This window comes from Danio rerio, chromosome 19 (genome assembly GCF_052040795.2).
Source record: "Danio rerio strain M-AB ecotype USA chromosome 19, GRCz13ab, whole genome shotgun sequence".
Classification (NCBI taxonomy): Eukaryota; Metazoa; Chordata; class Actinopteri; order Cypriniformes; family Danionidae; genus Danio; species Danio rerio.
The window spans coordinates 39,143,186-39,169,296 of NC_141039.2; the positions used below are offsets into that span (position 1 = coordinate 39,143,186).

At 37.3% G+C, this 26,111-nt stretch overlaps 2 long non-coding RNA genes across 4 annotated transcripts in view; one reads left to right on the top strand and one right to left on the bottom strand.

The window, feature by feature from the left end:
* LOC147832620 (uncharacterized) overlaps window positions 1–26,111 on the bottom strand; it is a 335,349-nt gene that overhangs the window by 93,883 nt on the left and 215,355 nt on the right. For all 3 annotated transcript variants that reach the window (XR_015517061.2, XR_015945375.1, XR_015945374.1), the window contains exon 4: window positions 4,336–4,522. This is a non-coding gene — a long non-coding RNA (uncharacterized LOC147832620). The remainder of the gene's footprint in view (window positions 1–4,335; window positions 4,523–26,111) is intronic.
* Window positions 923–25,854, top strand: LOC148679806 (uncharacterized). The gene is made up of 3 exons (XR_015945378.1): window positions 923–995; window positions 23,646–24,910; window positions 24,959–25,854. It is a non-coding gene; the product is annotated as an uncharacterized LOC148679806 (long non-coding RNA).

A 26,111-nucleotide genomic window follows, 5' to 3' on the forward strand; every position in this document is an offset into this window, starting at 1 on the left:
CTTTTAAAAACTGAGTAAAAAAAAAAAAGTGAGTAATTGGCTCTGCCTAAAAAAAACTATGTAAACTCATTGCCTTAAAATTATTAAGATAATTAGTTATGTGCAGAATGTTAAACATGAGGTTAAGTCAGCTTAAAAGTTCCAAGTTACATCAAGTTTACTTTTTAAGAATGTTTTGCTTTTAAGTCAGTGCATTCACTCATTTATTTCAATTAACTAATCACTATTTGTTACAGTTACAATAATTCAAGTAAATCCGATTAACATGATGAAATGGACAAACTTTGATAAAAATAAATAAATAAATAAATCTTGATAGCTCAACAATTTTACTAAAATTTTAAAATAGTGATTATGGCTTAAATAAACTAGCTAAATGTATATAGTATAGTATAATTTTACACTCAAAAAATGACATTTTGCTAATTGTTCAAACTATTTATTTAAATTGAGCTGAATCCACACAATTCTGGAGGGTTTTATGTTCCACATGAATTTGTAAAAAACTAATAAGTTAACTTAATTCCTTCATGCTTTCCCAACATAAATCTATTGTGTGGAACCCAGCATTTTTTAGCATATAGGCTCTTTCTGATAACGTAACCCTAAATATATTTCTGGAGATCCTAAATTATGTAGCCAGAAGTGTGTATGGCTGCATTTCATCTTTAAAATGAACACTACAGGGTGGTATGATACCTTTCCGTTTTGCACTTCACAGCTGACCACTTATCTCCGGCTTTCCCACTATTACCAGTTTGTCCAGTAGCTCACCATGTATGTTGGCGGACTTGAGACACGGAGAAGAGTTGAGAACGACAATAAGGTTTGAGTTCGGTGAAGAACGGTTCCAGAAAGTGGGAAAACAAAAACAAAAGCCAAAAAATAAAATGAACAAGTAAATAACAGAGTGAGAATGTGATAAAATGTGAAAATGTGGTAAAAATCACACAAAGGCTTTAGTTTTTTTGCATTGCTTTTTAAGATTATCGGTTGTGTTTAGGTGGGCGGGTCAATCAGTGCTTTTGAAAACACTATTGGTCATTCAGTCAGTCAGTCAGTCAGTCATTCAGTCAGTCAGTCAGTCAGTCACTCAGTCTCTGATAGATTTAGGTGAGAACAGTAGGTACGAATGGCACCTCCTGGGAAGTATTTGATGCTCTCCAGTAATGTATATAGCGGTACATTTTTAGAATGAGCCTGGGTTGAATTTTTTATAGTGTACAGTAGTATACTTTATTATGTTTATACTTATTAAATGCATATGAAATTAAAATAACAACGTTTTATCTAGTCTAGATATTATACTTTAAAGTACTCAAATTGTTTATACTTTCCTGAAACAAAATATTAGTAATGATTATGGCTTGATGAAACAAACTACATTGAAAAAAAATTGATTCAAATGATTAAAATGAAAGATTATTCATTGAATTTACTAAATTATTTTAAGGTAAGTGGTTGTAAACAAATTATTTGGTCTGAATTTAAACAAAGAAATTAAGCTGAGAATTTATTTAATATAGGTTGTTTAAATTCAGCCCATTTCAATTGTTTGCAACACTTTTGCAGATATATTTTTTCTCAGTGTACAAAGAAAATGATTAATAAAAGACAAAAAAGGAAGAGGAAGGGTTTTTATATTGACCATAAACGCAGCATTATCAGTCTGACCACACACCCCAGTAAATAACATGCCGTCATATTAGCAAAGCCGATGATTTAGCACTATTTGTTTTCAGCTTCTATTTGTTTTGCATGATAGCGGTATTTATGAGAGAGAGTCTCACCGTCAAACATGACAGAAAGACACACGGCACACCTGAAAGCCAATTTCCAGGTATTAGACTGCTTTAAGTTTTACGAGCCTCATGTAATTACCCGGCAAGGACATTATGTCATTCAGGACCAGGCGAGCTGATGTTATGGAAGGCCGGACGGGCCAGAAATGAGATACAAATTATTGCTTGTAGTCATTTTATGTTGACTTCCCACTCGTTCAATGGCCATCTCATGACGAGAGGTGGTGACCTTACTAGTGTTGTTATTAATTACCTTATTATTCTAATTAAGAAATAAGACCCTGTGCAAAGTGAAGCTGATGAACATCACTGAGCGGGTGTGTAATTAATAGATTGCGTGTTGAAGGTCAGACTGCAGGTTATTTGTAATGATGCTGGGCAGGAGAGGAGAGTCTTAAACTTCCCTTTAGTCTTTGGATTGAGATTCCTTTGAGATTCGCTTCCCTATGGCTTTCTTTCTTCTGTGAAACACAACAAAAGATGTAAGAAAAAAAATTGTCTGTATGATGAAAGTTAGAATGGTGCCGTATTGTTTGAACCTCAATGTGCTTTAAAATCACTGAAGATAAAAGGGTGAGGGTCAGAAATGTTAAAAAAGAACATCATGGTGAAATAAAATTGTAGTTTATAGATTTAGAATATAGAGGCGGCACGTTGACTCAGAGGTTAGCACTGCTGCCTAACAGCAAAAAGGTCGCTGTTTTGAGTCCTGGCTGGGTCGGTTGGCATTTCTGTGAGGAGTTTGCATGTTTTCCCCATGTTCGTGTGGATTTCCTCCGGGTGCTCCAGTTTCCCCCACAGTCCAAAGAAATGCAGTATAGGTGAATTGGATGAACTAAATTGCCTGTAGTGTATGTGTGTGAATGAGAGTGTACCGGAATTTCCCAGTGATGAGTTGCAGCTGGAAGGGCATCCGCTGCATAAAACATATGCTGGATAAGTTGGCAGTTTATTTCGCTGTGGCGACACCAGTTTAATAAAGGGACTAAGCCAAAGGAAAATTAATGTATTAATAAAATCTATATTAACTATCTTCAAAGTTAATTGAGTTGATAAAATTTTTAAAAAGTAATATTCATCAAAAAAAAATAATACAAAATTAAATAAAATATAAATTGTAACTACAATGAGGTCCATTACTTAACAATTGATGCATGATTAACTAACAATGGTCAATGCATTTTTACAGTATTCATTCATCTTTGTTAATGATAGTTAATGAAGCTGTTCATTGTTAGTTCATGTTAGCTCAGTTCTATTAATTATTTATTAATATCAATTATTTAAACAAATGTTGTATTTGTTAAAGTTAAAATTAATAAAAAATTATAAATTTTTTCAAGTTAACATAGCTAACTAATACAACAAAGGGAACCTTATTATACACTGCATTATAAGAATAACCAATGGCTATAAAAGGAAAAAAAGTTCATTGTAAAGCAATATATATATATATATATATATATATATATATATATATATATATATATATATATATATATATATATATATATATATATATATATATATATATATATATATATATATGTATGTATGTATGTATGTATATATATATATATATATATATATATATATATATATATATATGTATGTATGTATGTATGTATGTATATATATATATATATATATATATGCATATATAAGCAATATATATATATATATATATATATATATATATATATATATATATATATATATATATATATATATATATATATAATAAGGCACATGAAATAAGTGATTCGGTGAGTCTATTCATGTAATAATAATAATAATATTATTAATAATAATAATAATAATAATAATAATAATAATGGACATCACGGTGGCACAGTGGGTAGCACAATCACCTCACACCAAGAAGGTCGCTGGTTTGAGCCCTGGCTGGATCAGTTTCCCCCCACAGTCCAAAGGCATGTGGTATAGGTGAATTGAATGAGCTAAATAGGTAAAATGTATGTGTGTGAACACAAGAGTGTATGGGTGTTTCACAGTGTTGGGTTGCAGCTGGAAGGGCATCCGCTGCGTAAAAAATACTGTATGCTTGATAAGTTAGCGGTTCATTCCGCTGTGGTGACTCCTGATTAATAAAGGGATTAAGCCGAAAAGAAAATGAATGAATAATGTGTTGAGTAATGACTAATAATAATAAAAATAATAATAATAATAATAATAATAATATCTGTTTAGTTATAGAAAGCCAACACAGATGCCATCTACACATGTCCCATGTATCGCTTTACATTTCTCCTTCTTATCTGGTCTCTTTCTAAATAACCCTCTCCTCCTGCATTATTTCTGTGATGTAAGGGTTTCTCTTCAGGCTATGAATGAAACATGATGGAGGCTCTCAGGCGCACGGAAGACCAGATGTGCTTGGATGTACAATACCTGCATGGGCTCTTTGTGCATGAAGCATCAGACTGTGTTCTGCTTATTTCCATACTGATGTTCTCTTATCGTGGCTTGTGTTTGTAATGTGATTAGTTCTGCTGTGAAAAGCATAACTCACCCGAGCAGCATATTCCTGGATGTCCGGTGTCTATAAAGGCCATCCTGGTGTAATTGTGTTGGACAGTGATCTACATGTCCATTACAAATGTCATAAAAGCGATGATAATGTGCTTCTGGGTGTGAAGGGCAAACAGGATTCCCCTTTGGAGTGCAGAAAGGTCATCTTTAAGTGGTGAGTAGTTTGTCTGAAAAATAAAATAAAGAAAAATAATCATTTAAACAAGTCAATTGGATAAACTGCAAAAACCATTTAAAATATTAAAAGAAGTTCAAACTTCATTTTATATATATATATATATATATATATATATATATATATATATATATATATATATATATATATATATATATATATAGCATTTCACTCGCTGAAGACAAAACTGAAGGTAAAATGCCCCAAGAACAACCAGGAACTGAAGAAGTTGCTATAGAGGCCTGGCAGAGCACCACCAGAAATGAAACCCAGCGTCTGGTGATGTCTATACGTCCCAAACTTCGAGCTATAATTGACTGCAAAGAATTTGCAACCAAGTATTAAAAAGTGAAAGTTTGATTTATGACTATTATTCTGTACAATTACTTTTGGATCCTTAACAAGTGGGAGGTACATATGCAAACTGTTGTAATTCTGACAGCGTTTACCTGATTTGGATGTAAATATCCTCAAATTAAAGATGAGAGCCTGCAGTTATTCTCATTCACAGTTATTTTATTTCAAATCCATTGTGTAGGTGTATAGAGCCAAACTGTCAGGGTTCTGCCACTCTGGTCTTGTAAATTCTTGTTTTGGTGTCAGAGCCCGGGCACTAGCTGTCTTGTCCTGTTTCTGTCTTTGTGTGTATTTCGTGGGTGTGCGCAGAGTGTGCGCGCTGCTGCTTGATGCGGCCGCACTTTTGTACTAGTGTTGGTGTTTATTCTGTCAGTATTGCACTGCTTCATTCTCGGCGCCTCCTTCTAGTTGGTTTCAGTTTTGGTTGGCGCTGAGATGAAGCATGCGCGTTGCTTATGTGTGAGCACGCGGTAAGGTGTTTATCTATCGTGTGCTCGTGTCTTGTTTCTCTTGTCAAATCACGTGGCTCGGTGTTTACATTGTGGTTGCGTGCTTTTGTTGCGTGCTTCAGTGTTGTTTGTCTTGTCATAAGAACACGCGGTTAATGAGTTCTCTCATTGGCTGCGTGTTCTAGTCTCGTTTTATGTGAGCGCATGGCTTGTGTTGTCTCTCTGTGTCATGCGCTCTCTGGTCTATTGTCTAGTCCCACCCTCCTTGTAAACCCATTATTAGTTAATTATGTTCATCTGTTTGTGTGTTAATTTAGTCCTTCATATAAACCCCTCATGTCTGCCGTACTGTGCCAGTTTGTCGTCAATTTTTCTCTGTCCTGCTGTGTCTAGCCCTGCCTTGTCTTGCCAACCCAGTCAAGTTTGTTTGTCTATTTGTTTTATTAGTGTTTTTCCCCCTCGGTTTTGTTTATTTTGCCTTTTATTTTATTTTGTTATAAATACATACTTATATAATACAAGTATAAATAAATAATATATAAATAATATTATATAAATAAGTATATAATACAAACATGCTAGTATTGTGTTGATATCCAAATATTTACGGACCTAACCCTAACTGCATCTCTTTGTGCCCCAAGGCGGCATAGTCATAGTTAATACCACCACGGCAGTAAACCGCCATCGTTTTGAAGCATCACCCACTGTATCTAAAAACTGAAAGCGTAAAAAACTCAAACTTAAAAATAAATAATTTGACACAACAACAGTGCTGCTTAAACTGTGAGCTGACTGGATGGTTTTAAAAGACTACAGTACATTCAGTTAATTTAAATCCATATACTTATTACAAAACGCCAAATCAGAATTACTCGCCACATTATTCATTCATTTTTTTTCGGCTTAGTCCCTTTATAAATCTGAGGTCACCACAGTGGAATGAACCGCCAACTTATCCCACATATGTTGTGGGAGCAGTAGATGTCCTTCCAGCTGCAACCCATCACAAGGAAACACCCATACACTTCCATTCACAAATACACACTATAAACAATTTAGCTTACCCAATTCGTCTATAACGCATGTCTTTGGACTTGTGGGGGAAACCGGAGCACCCAGAGGAAACCCACACGAACATGGAGAGAACATGCAAACTCCACACAGAAATGCCAACTGACCCAGCCAGGATTAGAATCAGCGACCTTGCTGCTGTGAGGTGACAGCTCTACCCACTGTGCCACCACGCTTCCCCTTGACACATTAATAAACCAAAAAAATAAGTAGTGTAAATATTAATTTATGATAGTTTTATATAAAGACATATAGTCTTGCTCATTTTGTCGTATAACACATGGGGCTTATTATAAAAATAACACGTAGAGCTTATTTCAGACTTGTTTACATCCTCAAACTCAGAATTGAGCATTTTAATCTCAACACTATTAGTGGCAAAATTGATCTGAATTGATCACATGCTACAAGTCTTGGCTCTCAGAAAACACTATTAAACTGTAATTACAATTTATTCAAGGACTCTTTTTTTACCAGTTGGAATCCCTTATTATGGTAATTCTGACATCTTTACTATAAATGAGAAAAGCTGAAATGTGCAATATTAAAGTGCTTGGTAGTTTCTCTCAGATTTGGAGTGCTAGATAATCTGTATTTTACTCTACCAAAGGTCCTTCACCTGAAAAGTGTGTAGAAGAAAGTGCTGAGAGGCAGAAACAAAAAGAAGGAGAAGAAATGACTGAGAGGGAGCTACAGCTTGTAAGACCCACAAGCCTGTAAATAGTTAATGTTGGGCCAGCAGCTGACTTTAAAGGTTAATTACTTTCTAATCTGTGTACAAAGGCCATGACAGAAAGGGGGATATTAATAAGACATGACACGGCAGGGTCCTGCTAGGCCAAACGTCTGGACATTCAGGAAGGCATTAACATTGAGCTTGTCCATCACTTCAGATACAAGATAAAAAGAGAGTTATCAATCATCTGGGGCTTAGAGCCCAAAAAAAGGAAAGGATATGGAACAGGGGATACAACGAAAGAGCAGTCCGAGAAACAGAAATACCAGCTTTATATTTCAGAGCTGACTCCAGACTTGCTTTGAATTTAGAGCAATTCTGGATCTATCAGCAGATTAACGTTGAATTTGAGATCCTTTAGGAAGGAAAAAAATACCCAACACATACTAGATAACTAGATAATTACTGTCTCTGAACAGAAATTGCACTACTGATTACTTCATAGTCCATTGAGCAGGGGTTGCATAAACTATAATATTAAGACACAAACAAAGTAAATAAGTTAAGTTAAAACATGGCCTTTTCAGATTAAATTAATGTAAGAAATGTTAAATTGATGTGAAAACCATATTTGAAATATTATAGGTTTGAATTTTTTGCACTGGTGGACCATAAGTTTGCTGGTAGGTGCAGCTTTAAATTGCCAAAAGAATAAACAGGAGCAAGATACATCATATGCCATCACTGCTGCGGTAAGACAGTCATTTTTTATTTCTTAAAAGATCTTGAGAGTTAAGGTCAGAAAAGTGGTTGACCCAAAATTTTCACCTGCACTGAGACGGAAGATCAAACAGGTTGTCCATCAAGACACAGGCCAATTGTCAACCCAAGCTCATTCTGGAAACGTAGCCCCGTGGACGTTTCTGGAGACCCCGATTTACGTGGCCTGAGGTACGTATGGCCGCGTTTAGTTTTTTTCGAGCGAACGCTGTGGGGCGGTGTGACGCAGCTCCGCTCCTCCTCTTCGCACTCGCCGGCTGACGGCTCGCCTCCGTGTGGAGGGCTTTCCCGCTGTAACCAGTTTGTCCGCTTAGCTCAAAGCGTTACGTCGGCAGAGCGGAGGCCCGGAGAAGGAGGAGCCGGCTGCGGGGACGACCGGGATCGAGTCGGGGGAACAGCGGTTCCAGAAATCAGGTAAGATGAAAAACAGAATCCAAAAAAAATAAGGGCGAGAACACGGCGAGATCCGAAAACAAGGTCAAAATCAAAGACAAGGGCTTTTGCTTCTTTTTTTTTTTTCTGGACGGCTTTTGCAAACCGTTGCTTGGGTTTAGGGAAGGAGGAGGAGGAGGAAGAGAAAGGCGGCCGGGTCGGCCGATCGGCCGGCCGCCCGGTCGATCGTTCAGTCGTTCAGCCAGTCAGTCGGATGGACGGTCGCTCCACAGCGGCCCCTGGCGGCTTTTCACGCGAGAACAGCATGGGCAAAACAAAACAAAAACTGCTCGAATATGTACCTCCCGAGACGTATTTTGCGGCCTGCAGAAATGTCCGCAGTGCTTCGTTTCCATAATGAGCCCGGGTTGCCAATTGTTGACCCAAATTAAGACCCTTACAGATGCCTTTACAGATTTACAGAAAAATGGTAACAAACACCAATAAACAAGTTGACCATTGTATTTAGAATGTTGTAAAAAAAATCTGATGTTCTATTGCCCTAAAAATTGCCACACACAATGATTACATTAATTATTCAATGATCCTTGTAAGGACAATTATGTGAAGCCTATCTGGTCCAAGGTCCAATTAAGTTCACATTTGCTGCTATTATTTGGAAAATCATACCGTACCACACTATTTCAGACTTTTCACAATCCAACAAATGCAGATTGAACATTATCAACTGAGTAAAGACAAACACCAATCAATGGCAACAGTTGCTGGCAGAAGTAACACACTGATTCTACAAATTCCAACAGAGTTGTTTGCTGGCTTTGGTCTGTGCGATGTGCGTTGATCTTAAGATGGCATCTGCAATAGAGGGGCTTTGCAATTTTCAAATGTTGTGTCTCCTCCAATGCCATAAATCTGCCCATTTGGAGTATGAAAGGGAGCACCAAACATAGGACATAGGAAGATGGAAGACAGTTTTATTTTATGATAAAAAAAAATGTAACATGGATGGTCATGATGACTTCAACGTTACTGGCCTAACAAGGAGATCCCACTGGAGATAATTTCTGCACGGCACAGTAAAGGAGGCTCCATCACAATCTTGCTTTATCTCTCATTTGGAAAATCAGTTTCAGGTTGTGCAGCGGCGTAAAATTATGGCTGGCTAATTGGACATGTTGCAAAGGGCATCTCTCTTGACTGAGGACTCTTTATCAATGCGATAATGACAGAAACTTTCAACAGGGCAATGCTGCAGTTCACAATGCCTGCCGTACGAAGGACTTCTGCCAGGAGAATAACATCACACTTTTGAATCCTCATACGTGTTCCCTTGATATAAATTTAGAATCTTTGGGGGTGAATGATTGCAGGCCGTGGATGTCCTTTGTGAAGCTATCTTCACCACATGGAACTGTTGCTGTGTTTAAATCTTTCTGGGACATTCCTACTTAACAGCTGACAAGTCATAATAATGGCATCAGACGTGCTCAAGTCTCCTTTGTCAGCAGAAGATGCCATTGTTCCTACTTTTGATAAATTACATGAAAATATTTTGTAATTCTGCAAACCAGTTAAACTCTGCTGCTGTTTTTAGGATTTCCGCCTGGAATTTGCCTACCCAGATTTAAAAGCTTCTCAAATCCACATGCAGAAGTGTAAATGCAAACATTTGGTATAATTTTAAGGAAAACCTTTTGAATTTTCATAAAACACTATTGAAAGTGTTTAAAATAACTGTATATGTCGTCTGTGTTATAATAAACTCCTAAAAAAAGAGGCGCTTTTTTTTTTATGAACTCAAATTTGAAAGTGTACCTTTTAGGTTCTGTGTGGTCTAGCGTGCTGTAATTAATTTTGGTGGTTCCTGCACATGTCTGTAATCATAGAAAAAAAAACAAAAATGTCTCTACCATGATCTATGCAAAAGTTATTGTATTCCAACTGATGAGAGGTGCTGTACAAGCCACAGGGACCAATCATTATTTACATATTTCACTATTATTTTGTTTGATCAAACATAATTCACTGTGTTTGGACCTCATCAGACATATAAAAGGATTACTTATGCACATCAACTCAAAAACAGGAGAATGGCCCTAAAGCACACAGCATAAGGTAAGAGATGACAGCTGTTTGTGCTATCTGGGGTGTCTGGTAGTGATCATAAATGTATTGTTTTCATTTCTGCGAAATGGAAACACCGCGATTCATTCGGCAACTGTTTGATATGTGAATATAATTCAGTAAAAAGAATGCTAGAACCATATAAGCACCGGCAAGAGCTTTCATTTGAGCTATAACTTGTACATGTGTCAAATGAAAAATATGAAATTGAACCAATGTAAAATACCTAGCTCGGGTATCCAAAATACTGTGCATTTAAGTGTAAATAACTTTTGTAGAGTAGATTAAAAACCAAAGTGATTCATATGAGCAACAAATATAGAGTCTACACTTTCAAACGAAACCACTTACAGGGGTCTGGTGCAATGCTAGCCCTTTAAATCTTAAAGCGAAAGTTGATGACGTCACGGACCCGGTACCAGGTCTGCAGAGATTAAGGAAAAAAGGAAAGAATTTGCAACACTGACAACCCACAAGAGTTCATTTTGCATCCATAAGTTCCACCCTCGTATCTATATATAATAAGATTTATAATGGTATGTATAATTCTCTGTTATAGATTGGTGATTCTGCCATCTTTCTCACTGATGCCCCCAACTTGAAAACTCTTAGGTTAAGGAAAAAGTTTCCCACTAGGGTTAAAATTTCCCACTTGTAATAACACATTTGTGGTGGTATACATGTGCATTCAACTTGCCACTATAAACCTTAAGAGTTCACACTTAGCTGATGATTGATTATAACGTGTGTTTGACATGCTGTCCTAAGAGAGAGCCCTGAGCTCATTAGGTCCTCAAACTTGGGGCTTCCCCCCATTTGCAGGGCGAGAGGGGAGTTAGAGCTCAGGTAGATCTCGATGTCCTGCAGCTTATAGTTATTAACAAATTAGGAATTGCTATGAAGAGAGCACATCTTTGGTGCCAATTTGGATTAGTCAATAAACTTAAGTCGCATGTCTTTGGATGGAAACCAGGGGAACCTGGGAAAACTCACGCAAGCACGATGAGAACGTGTAAAGTCCACTCAGAAGTGTCGACTGGTCTGGTAAGGACTTGATGTGAGGCAACAGTGCTAACCACTGTGCCACCATGCTGCCCATTTTAGGAAAGAAGGAGAAGTAAGGGTGGAAGGGGGTGTTCTTCAAAATTAAGATAACTGGTATGGAACTTTGGTTATTTTTGGCGACTTAGAAATTGTTGGATTGGTGAATAATTTCATTAGCTAATGCGGGACTAGCTGTGGTCAAACATAAGCATGTGATCCTCTTGAAATTAGTTTAGAAATAGACTTCACAGGGCATGACTTGACATATCAAGTCATGTCTTATTTAGCTGGACTTGAACGCACCAATAGTTCCAACCACAATAATGGAAACAGTCACTCAGGCATTCAGAAATTACTGTTAAAGGTGATCAACAAGTATAGTGAATTTTAATCACGAATATATACAGTATGTGTATGTGTATTTCTCCAAGTTGAAGTTCATGTTCTTTGAAGCACGCAAAATCTGAACTAGGATGCAACATCTACTGAACGTTGGTCCTTCAGGAATACCGTTAGACACAGCTGCATTGGACAAACCTTTTAGTACCACTCATCATTCACATTCTGCAGTACATAAAGTACAATAATTAACGGGATATACAGTAGTAATGCCTGTATTGCACTTTCTTTTGTTTCTGCCAAACACAAAAAGACTTTTAGTGCCACTCACAACAGACCTATACTGGAATCAGTTGCATGTGCGGAGAGTTGACAGAATGTGTTTAAAACTGGCCACTAAAAGTTCACGCTTCAGTAGAATAGCCATTTATCGTACTTGAAGTTTTTGAAAATAGTGACAAGAAAGGGTAAATGCACAACTGACAGAAGTGCCCAACATCCTTTTACTCTCATGACATGATACTTAAAGCAATAGCACAGGTGTTCAAAAAGCACAGAAAAGAAGAGAATCGGTCCTAAGAGTGCCACTCAGCAGATAAAAAACTGAATTATTTCCAGTGGCTTCAGACACGAGACAAGCTTCAGATAAGGACTGCATTCAATTCATCCAATCGGCTTGAGATGGAAAGCAGTGCTCATAATTTCATTCCTTCCTTTTTCGCATACTGTATGACACAGGAGAAGACAAATCAGAAGGCATAAAATTCAATGGCCCCTGCAGGAAAACTTTAGCAGATGTTTATAATCTGCCTTTCAAGTGGTTATTGCTTCTTATCGTGGGCAATGCTTCCGTCTAAATCTGTCACAGGCCAATCCCTCTGCAATCCCAACCCACAGCTGCAAGCAGATCAGATGATACAACAGATATTCTACAAGAGCAGAAAAACAGACACCTGTGGTCATGACAGATAGTCTTGAGTGGTTGGGGACCTCGGGGATCCTGAGCTCTTGTCTCTAAAACCAATCGATACAGGAGGAGGTGGATGTTCTGACAGAAAGTGGACAGCAAAACACTTTCTACAGTCCCAGCCTCAGTGTGAAGTGGCCCCTCAGGAGTTTCATCAGATCAGTGGATCTCTTGGAAAAATGAAATGATTTAGATTTTTACAAATGATGTATAATAAGCTTGATATTATGGTTAAGGGATTCTCCATAGGCATACATTGGACTATGTGCTTAGCCATGCTGAAATCAAAATAGAGTCTATTTACTATGCATTCAGTTAGGGCTGGGCATTTAATCGAAAAAGTAATCAAAATCGACATTCAGAACCTAAAATAGATAAAAGTTTTCCAGGTCAAATTTTTTTTTTTTACTTTCCCTACTGTATGTGAAGTCACGTGATCCTGCTTTTTAAGGCAGATTCCAGATTACACTAGTGTCAAACGCATGTGTATGGTCAGGCGCAGCCTCTGGGCACTTCATTACCTGCACACCTCTCAAAAAAATGTAACTACACATCATGCTGACGCATATCATAAGCTCTGTAAGTAGTTGGTTTGGTTGCTTTGACGAGTGGGGGCGGTGCTGAGAGCTGTGAGCCTGTTGGAGCGAGTGTTTACAAGTGTAGAGTCCCTTGGAAGAGCTCCATATGGAAACCTTTGATTTGTGTTTACCTTATGATTAAACTTGTTGCTTGCTGCCGGTTCTCGCCTCTAAATGAGCTAGTTTTAGCTTCTTGTACATTAAAGTAGCATTCAAAAAAAAAAAAAAAAAACATGAAGAAACTCTAAACAAAGCAAAAATAAATAAACAAAATAATGATTCTATTTTAAATAATTAAATTAAATTAACTAAAAACATACAAAAATTGAATTAAATAATTACATTTAAATAAATAATACAATAAAACAAAGTAAAATTAAATAAATGTAAATAAAATAATAAAATCTAATTAAATTATATTAAATTAAGTTAAGCTAAATTTAATTTAATTATACACATATATGTAATGTGTACTTCTTTCATTCATTCATTTTCTTTTCATTTTAGTCTCTTTATTAATCCGGAGTTGCCACAGCGGAATGAACCGCCAACTTATCCAGCACACGTTTTAAGCAGCGGATGCCCATACAGCTGCAACCCATCTCTTTGAAACATCCATACATACTGAAACACTACGGACAATTTAGCCTACCCAATTCACCTATACTGCATGTCTTCGGACTGTGGGGAAAACCGGAGCACCCGGAGGAAACTCACGCGGAAGTAGGTAAAACATGCAAACTCCACACAGAAACGCCAACTGACCCAATTGAGGCTCGAACCAGCGACCTTCTTGCTGTGAGGCGACAGCACTACCTACTGTGCCACTGCGTCAGCCTCTAATGTGTATTTATACAGCACATTTATCATGTATGTCCATACACTCGAAGCGCTTCACAATCACGTGGGGGGTCTCTTTACACCACCACCAGTGTGCAGCATCCACTTGGAAGATGCGACGGCAGTCAGAGGACAATGGCACCAGTGCACCACTACACACCAGGTACAGTATAGGGGCCTCTCTAACAACCCTTCCAACAGCAACCTCATTTTTATATGTGGTTTCCCATCCAGGTACCGACCAGGCTCAGCCCTGCTTAGCTTCAGTGAATAACTGTCTTGGGCTGCAGGGTGACAAGCCTGTGACTATAGTATCCAGTACGATCCTATTCCTAGTTTGTAAATATTCAGTGAAGTGGTGGTATGCCATACATTGCTGTATAGTCCAAACATTTCATGGAGCATCAGTCACAGAGTCAGAGATCAAAGTTAAAAAAAAGCACACACACAAGGGAGTTTACCTTGAGCTTACCCCAACACTTTTTGCTGATTAGCTAGTTTAGGCAAATTTAATTAAGCTCAGAGCTAAACTCTGCAGGATCTGTAGGAGAAATACTGGACAGTACTGCAGGTATTTGCCATTCTTAGCATTTCTGGCCTCCCCGCCAAGTTGATAGCTATCTAGCATTAAGACCATAATGATCAACGGCGACTTTTATCCAAATCAGCTCTTTCCTTTTTGACCCTGCTCTGAAGTTTGAAACTTGTATTTAAGGCACACTGAACACACCAAACTAATTCCTCAGTTTGGGGAACAATTAACATCACCCCCCAATGTCTTTTTCGTCTCATAATACACTTGTCACTTACATTAATTTGATAAATTTTGTTTCTGCTTGGCATATTCCCAGAATGACCTTCAGTGAAGATCATCAGTTCTCACAAAGCTTTCTATCTATCTGAAGTGTAATTTAGAAGCCGTGCCTTGGACCTTCAACCTCACAAATGAAGCATACATAAGACATCACAGATTGAGAGCTTCTGTTTCACATGGCCATGCGCTGAAGGTTATATTCAGAGTCAGCCAGAGGTTTTGAACCCTTCCAAGAGACTCCCTCATTAGTGAGTTTGCTCTGAGAAAGTAACTCTCATTTCTCTGTAGGAACCCTCAGCCAAAAAGAACTAGTAGATTAATGACTTATACATAGATATAAGAGAGGTGAGAGACAGTCTTTGCCTGACAGGCCGATGAACATTCATATTTCGTTCTTTTTTGTTTTAACTTTCTTTGGTAAGACTTTAGATCACAGCTAAAAGCAATGAGCTAAACCAAAACAGTTCAACTGAAATACATGCTTCAGCCTACATTTTTTTCTGAAACTGCAAAATTGTGTGATTTCAGATATAATTGAATGTTTGCAGCCCAAAAACTGTCCAAAACCATTTTTTACCTGTAAAATCAAATTCAAAACTAATCAATTGGGTTGAAAACCGTCCAATCTGGCAACACTGAGTTATACATATGTTTGACTGCAGTTTCTAGGTAAAATAAACACTACAGGGCTGTATGGTGCAGCATTTTTTGGGTTACTTTCTTGGGTTACTTATTCTTGCAGGGACATGTTATTGACAAATAAATGATTATTTTTATAAAATTTTTTGCACAACACCAAGTGTACTTGTCATGCAAAGTGCTAGGGTTGAAGTTCGGTGAAGCAAGTTTAAACAAAAGAGATTAAAGTAATGTAAAATCAAAGTAAAGCTATGTGGTCACAGTGCACTTTCTCTTATGTTTGCTTTTGAAAACACTATTGGTTGGGTTTAGGAAATGGTTTAGATCAGAGTTTCGCTAGGTGAGCTATAAAACAAGCCCGGCCTTTTTGTGGACATGTACAAGAAAGATGTGTGTATATGAAACATACAACACATGTACACGTGTTAGGCAAATTTTAGATACACAAAAACGTAGACAGCCCCTCTAATGGATTTGTCATCAGAAACGTACAACAAAATATGCCCGGAGTAATGTACTTTACATTTCGCAAAAATGTACCCCGAGTCAAGTAATATCAATGAACCTTGGTGGATATTAAATATGTCAGTATTTTGAACAATATTCGTACTCACTGTTTGCGCCATCAAAACCTACTGTACATATACACTCACAAGCCGCTTTATTAGGTACACCTGCCCAACTGCTTGTTAAGGCAAACTTCTTATCAGCCAATCACATGAAAGCAACTCAAGGAAATGGTCAAGACGATCTGCTGCAGTTCAAACCGAGCATCAAAATGGGGAAGAAAGGTAATTTAAGTGACTTTGAACGTGGCATGGTTGTTCGTGCCAGATGGGCTAGGCTGAGTATTTCAGAAACTGCTGATCTACTGGGATTTTCATGCACAACCATCTCTAGGGTTGTTGATGGCAGAGGTCAGAAGAGAATGGGCAGACTGGTTCCAAACTCAAATAATCACTTGTTACAAGTGAGGTATGCAGAAGAGAATTTCTAAATGCACAACATATCCAACCTTGAAGCGGATGGGCTACAGCAGCAGAAGACCTCACCGATTGCCACTCCTATCAGCTAAAAACAAGAAACTAAGGTTACAGTTTGCACAGGCTCACCAAAATTGGACAATAGAAGATTGTAAAAACGTTGCCTGGTCTGATGAGTCTTGATATCTGCTGTGACATTTGGATGGTAGGGTCAAAATTTAGTGTCAACAACAAGAAAGCATGGATCCATCCTGCCTTGTATCAACGGTTCAGGCTGGCAGTGGTGGTGTTATGGTGTGGGAGATATTTTCTAGGCACACTTTAAGACCATTAGTGCCAATTGAGCATTTTATTAATGCCACAGCCAACCTAAATATTGTTGTTGACCATTTCCATTCCTTTTGACCACAGTGTACCCATCTTCTGATGGCTACTTCCAGCAGGATAATGCACCATGCCATAAAGCGCGAAATATCTCAGACAGGTTTCTTGAACATGCCAATGAGTTCACTGCACTCAAATGGCCTCCACAGTTACCAGGGCTCAATCCAATAGAGCACCTTTGGGGTGTGATGGAACAGGAGATTCACATCATGTATGTGCAGCCGCCAAATTTGCAGCAATTGTGTGAGGCTATCATGTAAAACTATTCATGTATAAAACAAAAAATAGTCAAGGCAACTTGAGAAATCAAAATATAAAAAACATTTTCTCTGTAATTTCTGCACAAATGTATTTCCCTCTGTAAATTCAACCACATCTCCTTGTGTCTCATAATTACAAGGCAAATATAACATTTGCAGACTGTAAATTAAAGTGCTGTTTTTACTTCCTTGTGTCCACAAACATTTCTTATTGTTCCCTTTTTTGCATTTTGTGTAGATACCGTACACTATTATTACAATGAAGTGTGCTGTAAATTCAGGTACTTTACTACTGTATGTGAATAATAGGCGGTGTTACCCTCTCTCTTTTAAAGAACAATATTAATAATTTAGCTCACAATTTTAAGCTTAGGCAAGATAAAGGACAGAACAGAAAAAAAAGCACAATGCAAATGAATGCCCTTGTTCCCTGACTTCCGTGTAATGCAAATTAGTAAGAGACTTTACTTGCTGGTATTAACGTGGATTTGAAATAAGAGAAGAACATAATTGGTTGTAAATAATGGGGGGAAACCCAAAAGGAATCGTTCTCAAGTAATGGAGGAGACAAAAGTGCAAAGAAAATTAATTGTCCAGGATTGTAAGTAATTAAATTGGACATGGCCAAAGTCACACAAGGATTAATGTTGGATGGATTCTGGTAAGTGCTAAAGGTTTTATGTACCCTTAGTTTTATGTCTTTCACAAGGCCGTCAGATAATGTGTTCATTGTACTGCACTTTGCCAAAAGACTAAATCCCAAAAAAAGCCTGTTTATCCTCCATGACTTAAAGAAGGGCTTTCAAAATGTCAGTGCATTCAGTCGACATGGACTTTCAACTATTTGTTATTTTGTGTGTGTGTGTGTGTGTGTGTGTGTGTGTGTGTGTGTGTGTGTGTGTTTGTGTGTCAGTCATTTTCTAATAAGGAAGGAAATTGTATAAAAAAAAATTAATAAAATAAAATAAACAAACAGGGTTACTGGGTTCAACACCGGTGGGGTTAAATATTTAAAAAAAAAATTTATTTAAATGCAATTTTAAAATGTAATACAATGTTTGGGTTTGTCCATTTGACCCAACATTGATTATTGTTATTATAAAAAAAGGTTACAATAAAATAAAAAAAAAACATAAAAAATAATATTAAATAATAATATGCATTTCTGTTTAAACTCTTTGAGGTCAATTATTCAAATGTCAGTAAATACATTTTTACGTTACAAAAAAGCTGACAAAACATTGCGACAGATCTGACACGTTTTATTTATGAAGAATATTAAAAAACACTCCAGTGTTTGTCTGAGATAATTAGTCTAATAACATGCGTATGAAGCTGATTGGTCAGTTCTTGTCCTGTGACTCTTGATATTCTGGAAAAATTTAATGTTTTCAACTAGGTGCACCTGGAAGCCACGAGCTCCCAATATGCATGCGCAAGCCGCACCCCGCCATTGGAAATAACAAACTTCAATGCTCAAAAGACGCATTATGTAATCGATCTCCAGCAGTTTATTTTCTTATGCTGTGTTCACATTGGATGTGAAACACATAAATAAATCAAACTAATCGCGCATAAATAGACGCATGACGATGCTGAGTTTACTCGCTTCATTTGCGCGCCAAATTTGCTTCAATCACGCTTCAAATTCACCTCACAATAGACATGGATTCACGTCATGGGTTGGACTTCTGTCTGCCAGGTGATTCTAGCTTTGTTGCTAAATGGCTAACATGGATTTTATTAAGAGAATAGCTGTGTTTATGTGCTTTAGGAAGGCTGAAAAACAGAGTATATTATTTCAATGCTGTGTCTATTTCAATGCTGTGTCTGAGTCCACTAGATCCTTTCAGAGGTGCATCCAGCTCTCTGAGTTTATCAGATCCTCCAGAAATTATACCTGGGTGATGGATGATATAGGCTTTCAACGGTGCTTCTGACTGCACCAGGCCCAGTTTGATGAACTGTTGTCCGGTGTCGGCAAGAGGATTTCCCCTCAGGATACAAACAACTGGCACTACGTCATAATCACTCCTATAACAGAAAAAGCTTATTATTGGTTAACGAGATGCAAATGTCCATTAAAGTTTAGATTTTCTAACTTTGGCGATTCGCCCATGTGCTCAACTTGCACTGCTTTATTCACATGAATCACATCATTCGTGCCACAGGATGTCTATTCATGTCTTTGCATTGACTTAACATGTAAGTCACTTGCGATTGATGCTTCATCCGCCACTGTTGTGAACGCAGCATTACACAGACAGGATGAATTCACCTGATTTGTTGACAAATGGTTTGCGGATCTATTCAGTTCGTGGGTCCGTTACTGGGCCTTTCCATATCGCAAAGGATCTTTCCAAAGTCATCTGGTTCTTACTCTTTTTGCTGCTTGTCAGTTTAATTAAATTCAATTCACCTTTATTTGTATAGCGCTTTTACAATGTAGATTGTGTCAAAGCAGTTTCACATACAAGATCATGGTAAATTGAAACAGTGTAGTTCAGTTTTCAGAGTTTAAGTTCAGTTCAGTTTAGCTCAGTTCAGTATGGTTTAATAGTCACTATTGAGAGTCCAAACATTAAAGAGCAATCCATCAATGCGCAGCTCTACAGATACAGAACCATGCAAGCCAGTGGCAACAGCAACGAGGAATTAACTTCACCAATAGGCAAAAGTGAGGAATTAAAAGACCTCAAGAGAAACCAGGCCCTGTTGGGGACGACAATTTCTCCTTTGGCCAAACGTCTTGTGCAGAGCTGCAGTCAAAGCGCCGGAGGCTGGAAGCTGGACCTCAGCGAAGACTCGTCTGTCCCTGGAGCATCACAGGTCTCATGCTCTCCAATCCTTCATGACCACCACAGCAGCTGTTTAGGATACGGCCTGGTCTAGTATATGGAAACCTTGGGAACATCTAGTCGCTGGTCTTGGATTTAATCACTGGCGCTGCGTAGTCTGAGGGCTTCGGGATGAGTACCCCCAGGTGGAAAGACAGAATAAAGAGAATAATTAGTGTAGCTGCTGTACTTTAGTTTTGAATTGTGAGAGTATGTCTGAGCCTCAGACATTATCAGGAAGGCTATTCCAGAGTTTAGGAGCCATAAATGAGAAGCCTCGACCTCCTTTACTTGACTTTAATATTCTAGGTACTACCAAAAGCCCTGTGTTTTGAGATCTTAAAGAGCGGGTTGGATTGTAGCGAGACAGAAGGTTGGTTAGATAAACAGAAGCTCAATTATTTAAAGCTTTACACGTAAGAAGCAATATTTTAAATTCAATAAAAAAACTTAACAGGCAGCCAGTGTAAGGAGGATAAAATTGGGGTGATATGATCATATTTTCTAGACCTGGTAAAAATCTGGCAGCTGCATTTTGTAATAGCTGAAGTTTGTTAATAGAGAATGCTGGGCAGCCAGCAAACAGAGCATTACAGTAATCCAGCCTAGAAGTCATAAAACCATGGACAAGCTTTTCTGCATCTGAGATAGATAACATACTTCGTAAATTAGTGATATTTCTCAAATGAAAGTAGGCAGTTTTTGTGACATGGGATATATGATTTTCAAAAGTTAAATTGCTGTCTAATATGACACCCAGATCTTTTATAGTAGAGCTAACGCTAACTTTGTACCTTTCTAATTGTAGGTCAAGTTGTGAGATCTACTGTGTACAGGATTTAGGCCCAATAAGTAATAATTCTTTGGCACTCAAGTGACTGAGCTGTAACCAAGAGAACATATTTCAAAATAAAAGATTTTTCAAATTAAAATATTTTTCTAACTCAGATAGTAAACAAAATTTTTAATTTCTTGTGTGGCCTGGTACCAATTGATCCACGGACCGGTACCGTTCTGCAGCCCGGGGGTTGGACACTACTGCTATAAATGACAGCATTTTAATTTAAATTCCTGAAGAAATGTCATCTGTAATGTACAAACAGAAATAATCAGGAATTGTTTTTACTCAAGCACATAAATATAACTCAGAAATCGGGAGTTTTTTTAAGTGGTCTCTTAATTTTTTATGAATCCAATTTCCCATAGTTCTATACTGGCACAGTAAAATTCAATAAATCACCCCCTCTGAAATGAATGTGTGAGATCTTCATACATCTTTGAACTATGAAAGTAGGATCATTACCCCAGTTTGAAGACCGTCAACAAGCTAATAGCGTTCCATACATAATACAACAGTTGTTTGAGGGAGGGATTCAATCTGTCTCAGGGCTGAGAAACTTGTGAAACTAATGTCTTTGTGTGATGTCTTGGTTCAGTGAAGGACACGCATGGCAAAAATGGGCTTTAGGAACCCTGCAGCGCCATGGCATGATCTAAAGCGTTTACTCAAACATGGCTGTGACTATATTTACCCACTAACTATTTCAAGATATAGTTTCAAATTGCTTACTTGCTTCAGCACAACTTCTGTGATCCCTGAAGGAAACTTCCATCAGATTGGACTAATGGTTCTCCTGACAAGCTTACAAAGTAAGAACAGCGCCCACGAAATTTGGATAAAAAAAGCGTCCGTCTGACCGATGTGTAATGATTTCTTTTGCACATGGCTAGTTTACATAATAGCATCTAATTAACCTAGCCTGCATGATGTATTGGCCGATTTGTTTCGTGCGATTTTCCCTTGGTTTTCATTACTGTGTGATGTGCACCCAGGAGTTCTTAATCATACTCATAATGTTATGACTAGAGTCACTTACACGGCCAATGAAAGTCATTTCTCATCGCGAGCACCTAATGAGAGTGAAACGGGCGCGCTATGACATCTCGACTGCGGGAACAGGGTCCGGGGGTTCTGACAAATGTCAAGTGAACTTTTCTGGATGTGTACTTTGCTTCAGGCGTGAGAAAGGCACCTTAATCTGTAGTTAGTCAATGCAAGACATTAAACAGCAGATTGACCTTTACGATGAGTAGAGGAACATTGATGGAAGGTTTTGTCTCAAGTTCTTGAGGCTGGTGATGGTTAGTTTCACAAAGGCAGAAGTGATGTCAGAATTGATACATTTTAAAGTGTTGTCATTTTAATATCTATCTATCTATCTATCTATCTATCTATCTATCTATCTATCTATCTATCTATCTATCTATCTATCTATCTATCTATCTATCTATCTATCTATCTATCTATCTATCTATCTATCTGTCTGTCTTTTTACATTATCTATCTATCTATCTATCTATCTATCTATCTGTCTGTCTGTCTGTCTGTCTGTCTGTCTGTCTGTCTGTCTGTCTGTCTGTCTGTCTGTCTGACTTTCTATCTATCTATCTATCTATCTATCTATCTATCTATCTATCTATCTATCTATCTATCTATCTATCTATCTATCTATCTATCTATCTGTCTGTCTGTCTGTCTGTCTGTCTGTCTGTCTACATTATCTTTATCTATCTATCTATCTATCTATCTATCTATCTATCTATCTATCTATCTATCTATCTATCTATCTATCTATCTATCTATCTATCTATCTATCTATCTGTCTGTCTGTCTGTCTGTCTGTCTGTCTGTCTGTCTGTCTTTCTACATTATCTATCTATCTATCTATCTATCCATCCATCCATCCATCCATCCATCCATCCATCCATCCATCCATCCATCCATCCATCCATCTATCCATCTATCTATCTATCTATCTATCTATCTATCTATCTATCTATCTATCTATCTATCTATCTATCTGTCTGTCTACATTATCTCTATCTATCTATCTATCTATCTATCTATCTATCTATCTATCTATCTATCTATCTATCTATCTATCTATCTATCTATCTATCTATCTATCTATCTATCTATCTATCTATCTATCTATCTGTCTGTCTGTCTGTCTGTCTGTCTGTCTGTCTGTCTGTCTGTCTGTCTGTCTGTATTTCTACATTATCTATCTATCTATCTATCTATCTGTCTGTCTGTCTGTCTGTCTGTCTGTCTGTCTGTCCGTCCGTCCGTCCGTCCATCCGTCCGTCCATTTTAATAGATACCTTAAATACAGTGAATACACACTCATCTTGGCTGAGCCTTGTTTATCTGTCAAGTTATCCGTCCGTCTGTCTGTCCATCCATCCATCAAGAAGGTGACAATCCACTTCAAATATTTATTTATTTACCCTTTGATAAATTGATTTATAAAGCAATTCTTGCAACATTCTAATAAATCTCATCATGCAGTAAATGCTCTGGGACTCTCAAGAGTTGTGTTTTTTTGTGTTTGTGTGTGCTTTTAATGACATTCTTAAAAATGTCAGTTCACGTAAATATCTCAGACATGTTTTAGACCGAATACTTGTCACAATTTGATCTGATATCAATATGATATTTGTGATAACGCAAAAAGTACTCAAGGAACACTACACTGTAAAAAAGCTAAAAGTCAAGACAACAAGTATTTTACAGTTTTTTAAACAGTGCTATTGAAATAATCGGTTGGGTTTAGTTTAGGGTAGGGGGTGGGTGGGGGATTTGATCAGTCGGTCAACCATCAACCAGTCAGTCAGTCAGTCGACATCAGCCTCTGGTAGATTTACGTGAAAATAACAGGCTCAAATGGCACCTGTGAGAGAATTTTGAGATCTGAAAAAGCGTACACAGCGGCCTTTAACAGATTCACAAATACAAAAAACGCAAAAAATTTACCTCCTGGGATGTATTTCATGATCTCCAGAAATGTATATAAGAGGATGTATCAATAATGAGCCTGGGTTATAGCACTTTTAGTCAGTTTGATTGATGTTAGTTAACTAAATATCACAAATTTGATTCAACTAAACATTTGAAGGCAGCAGGAATATTTTTACACTGCACTTTATACAGTTTAAGATTTGTTGTGAAGAATAAAAGCTTAGCATAGCAATGTGCCTGTGCTAAGCTAGCATGCTGAACACTTAGTTCTCAAAACATAAGCTAGGAAAAAACATTAATAACAAAAAAATGTTGAAATAAAGCCTTAGTGAGTTTTCAACAATGACAGTATTTCCTTCCTATAAAAGTATAAATGTCTTTCTGTCAAGCAAATATGTCAAGTGTCTTTAGTCTTCAATGCTTAGCTTCTACTAGCTATGTTTTTTTCTTTTTCTTACAGGGTAACTGTATGCTGCACTGATAACGGATCCTCCAAACTCTATAGAAAGAGTATATATAAAATTCCCTCAGAGTGACACAGATGTTTGAGAAATGCTTCTGAAAGGAGACGGAGGTGACGGCTTAAATCTTCACCAGTCCCAGATGAAGGTAGTTGTCAAGCACTTTTTTTAAGAGTCTTGTCAGCAGTTAAAGAATGCTTTAATGGAAGTGTGTTTAGGGAGTTGCTCATCTTCAGCTGGTGTAGAAAGTGGTGCAAGCTTTGAGCATCAAGGAGGGTCTACTGAGATGAATCTTCTGCTGTATTTTTCACCTCAGACGACCACAACTCACCAAAAACTTTCACACATCAATCTCGCTGGTGAGGTTTAACATTCATTACTTCACACCTTTATTTTTACCCGATCTATATATGTGCTTTTAGATCAGTATTTAATTATATTCTTATTTGAGTTTTATTCATTTGCATCCAACTATTTCCCAAATGATGTTTAACAGGGCAAGGAATTTTTCATAATATTTCCTATAATATTTTTTGTTCCAGAGAAAGTCTGGTCAGACTTTATTTCGATTGTCCATTTGTAAAATTTAAGTTACATTGCGTCTATATGCCAACTAATTCTTATTAGGTTAAAAGTGGACTGTTAGGCTGGGGTTAGGGTTAGTGTAAGTTGAAGTGTACTTGCAAAGTTTCTTATATTCACTTAAACGTCTGTTGAAGGAGCAGTATTAGCAGATATTAAGCAGATAGTCTACTATTGCTAAAAATGACCATCAAAATAAAGTGATACCGAAAGTCTTATACAATGATTTGCATAATTACGCCACTTTAAAAATGGATTTCCTTCTTCCGCAGATGCAAAAGTATTTTTAAAAATCTGCAATATTAGTTCACTTTATGCAAAAACATTTTAGAATTATTTTTTTCTCTTTCAGCTAATAATTAAAAAAACATATACAAATACATTTGCAGCAATTTAATTTTATAAGAGTTAACATACGATACTGACAAAGGAGTTGAGGATCCACATGCAGTTTATTTAAGAGTGAATGGTCAGGCAGGCAATGGTCAAACAGGTACAAACAAAATTATAATGTTAATCCAGAAGTGTAGTCAGAAACAGACTAATGGTCAGTAAAGGCATCAAAACAACATTACGAGAAAAGAAGGCAAGTGGCTCTATTTTAAAGATCTAGGCACAAAGTGTAAAGCAAATGATGCAAAAGCATTAAGGGTATGTCTGAATACACTTTCGCTATTTTAAGAATGGAAAATTACACTCTGACGCATGGTCTAACAAGGTTGTGCTTATTCTCTTAATGAGTTATGGGCATAACGTGCATTAAACTAAATCATAGTCTCATCTCCCATTCCTTTTAAGAGTCAGCTGCATCGCGCCATGGCACATTTGCTATTTACATGACGGACTTTGTAAGTGGGAAAACTGAATGCTTCACTAGAGAGAAAACAGTTAAGCAGTGCATCTGTAGCTCTTTACTTTCTCTTTGCTCTTTACTTTACTCCTTTACTTTAAGGGGTCAAGAAAAGGTGTTGTACGCACTCCTCTTACATCCAGTAGCCTACATATTTAATTTAGCTTGTTAAGCACAAAGATTTGTTTGAAAAGTATTTCTAAATTAAGTTCTAATGTCCACCAAATGAACGAACAATAACGAAGTGTGGTCAAAAAACTGAGCTATAGCCAAAAACATGTCCTATTCTTATGCCCCATATGCCCCTATTATTATAAACATATAGATGCATATACGTCTACAAAACCC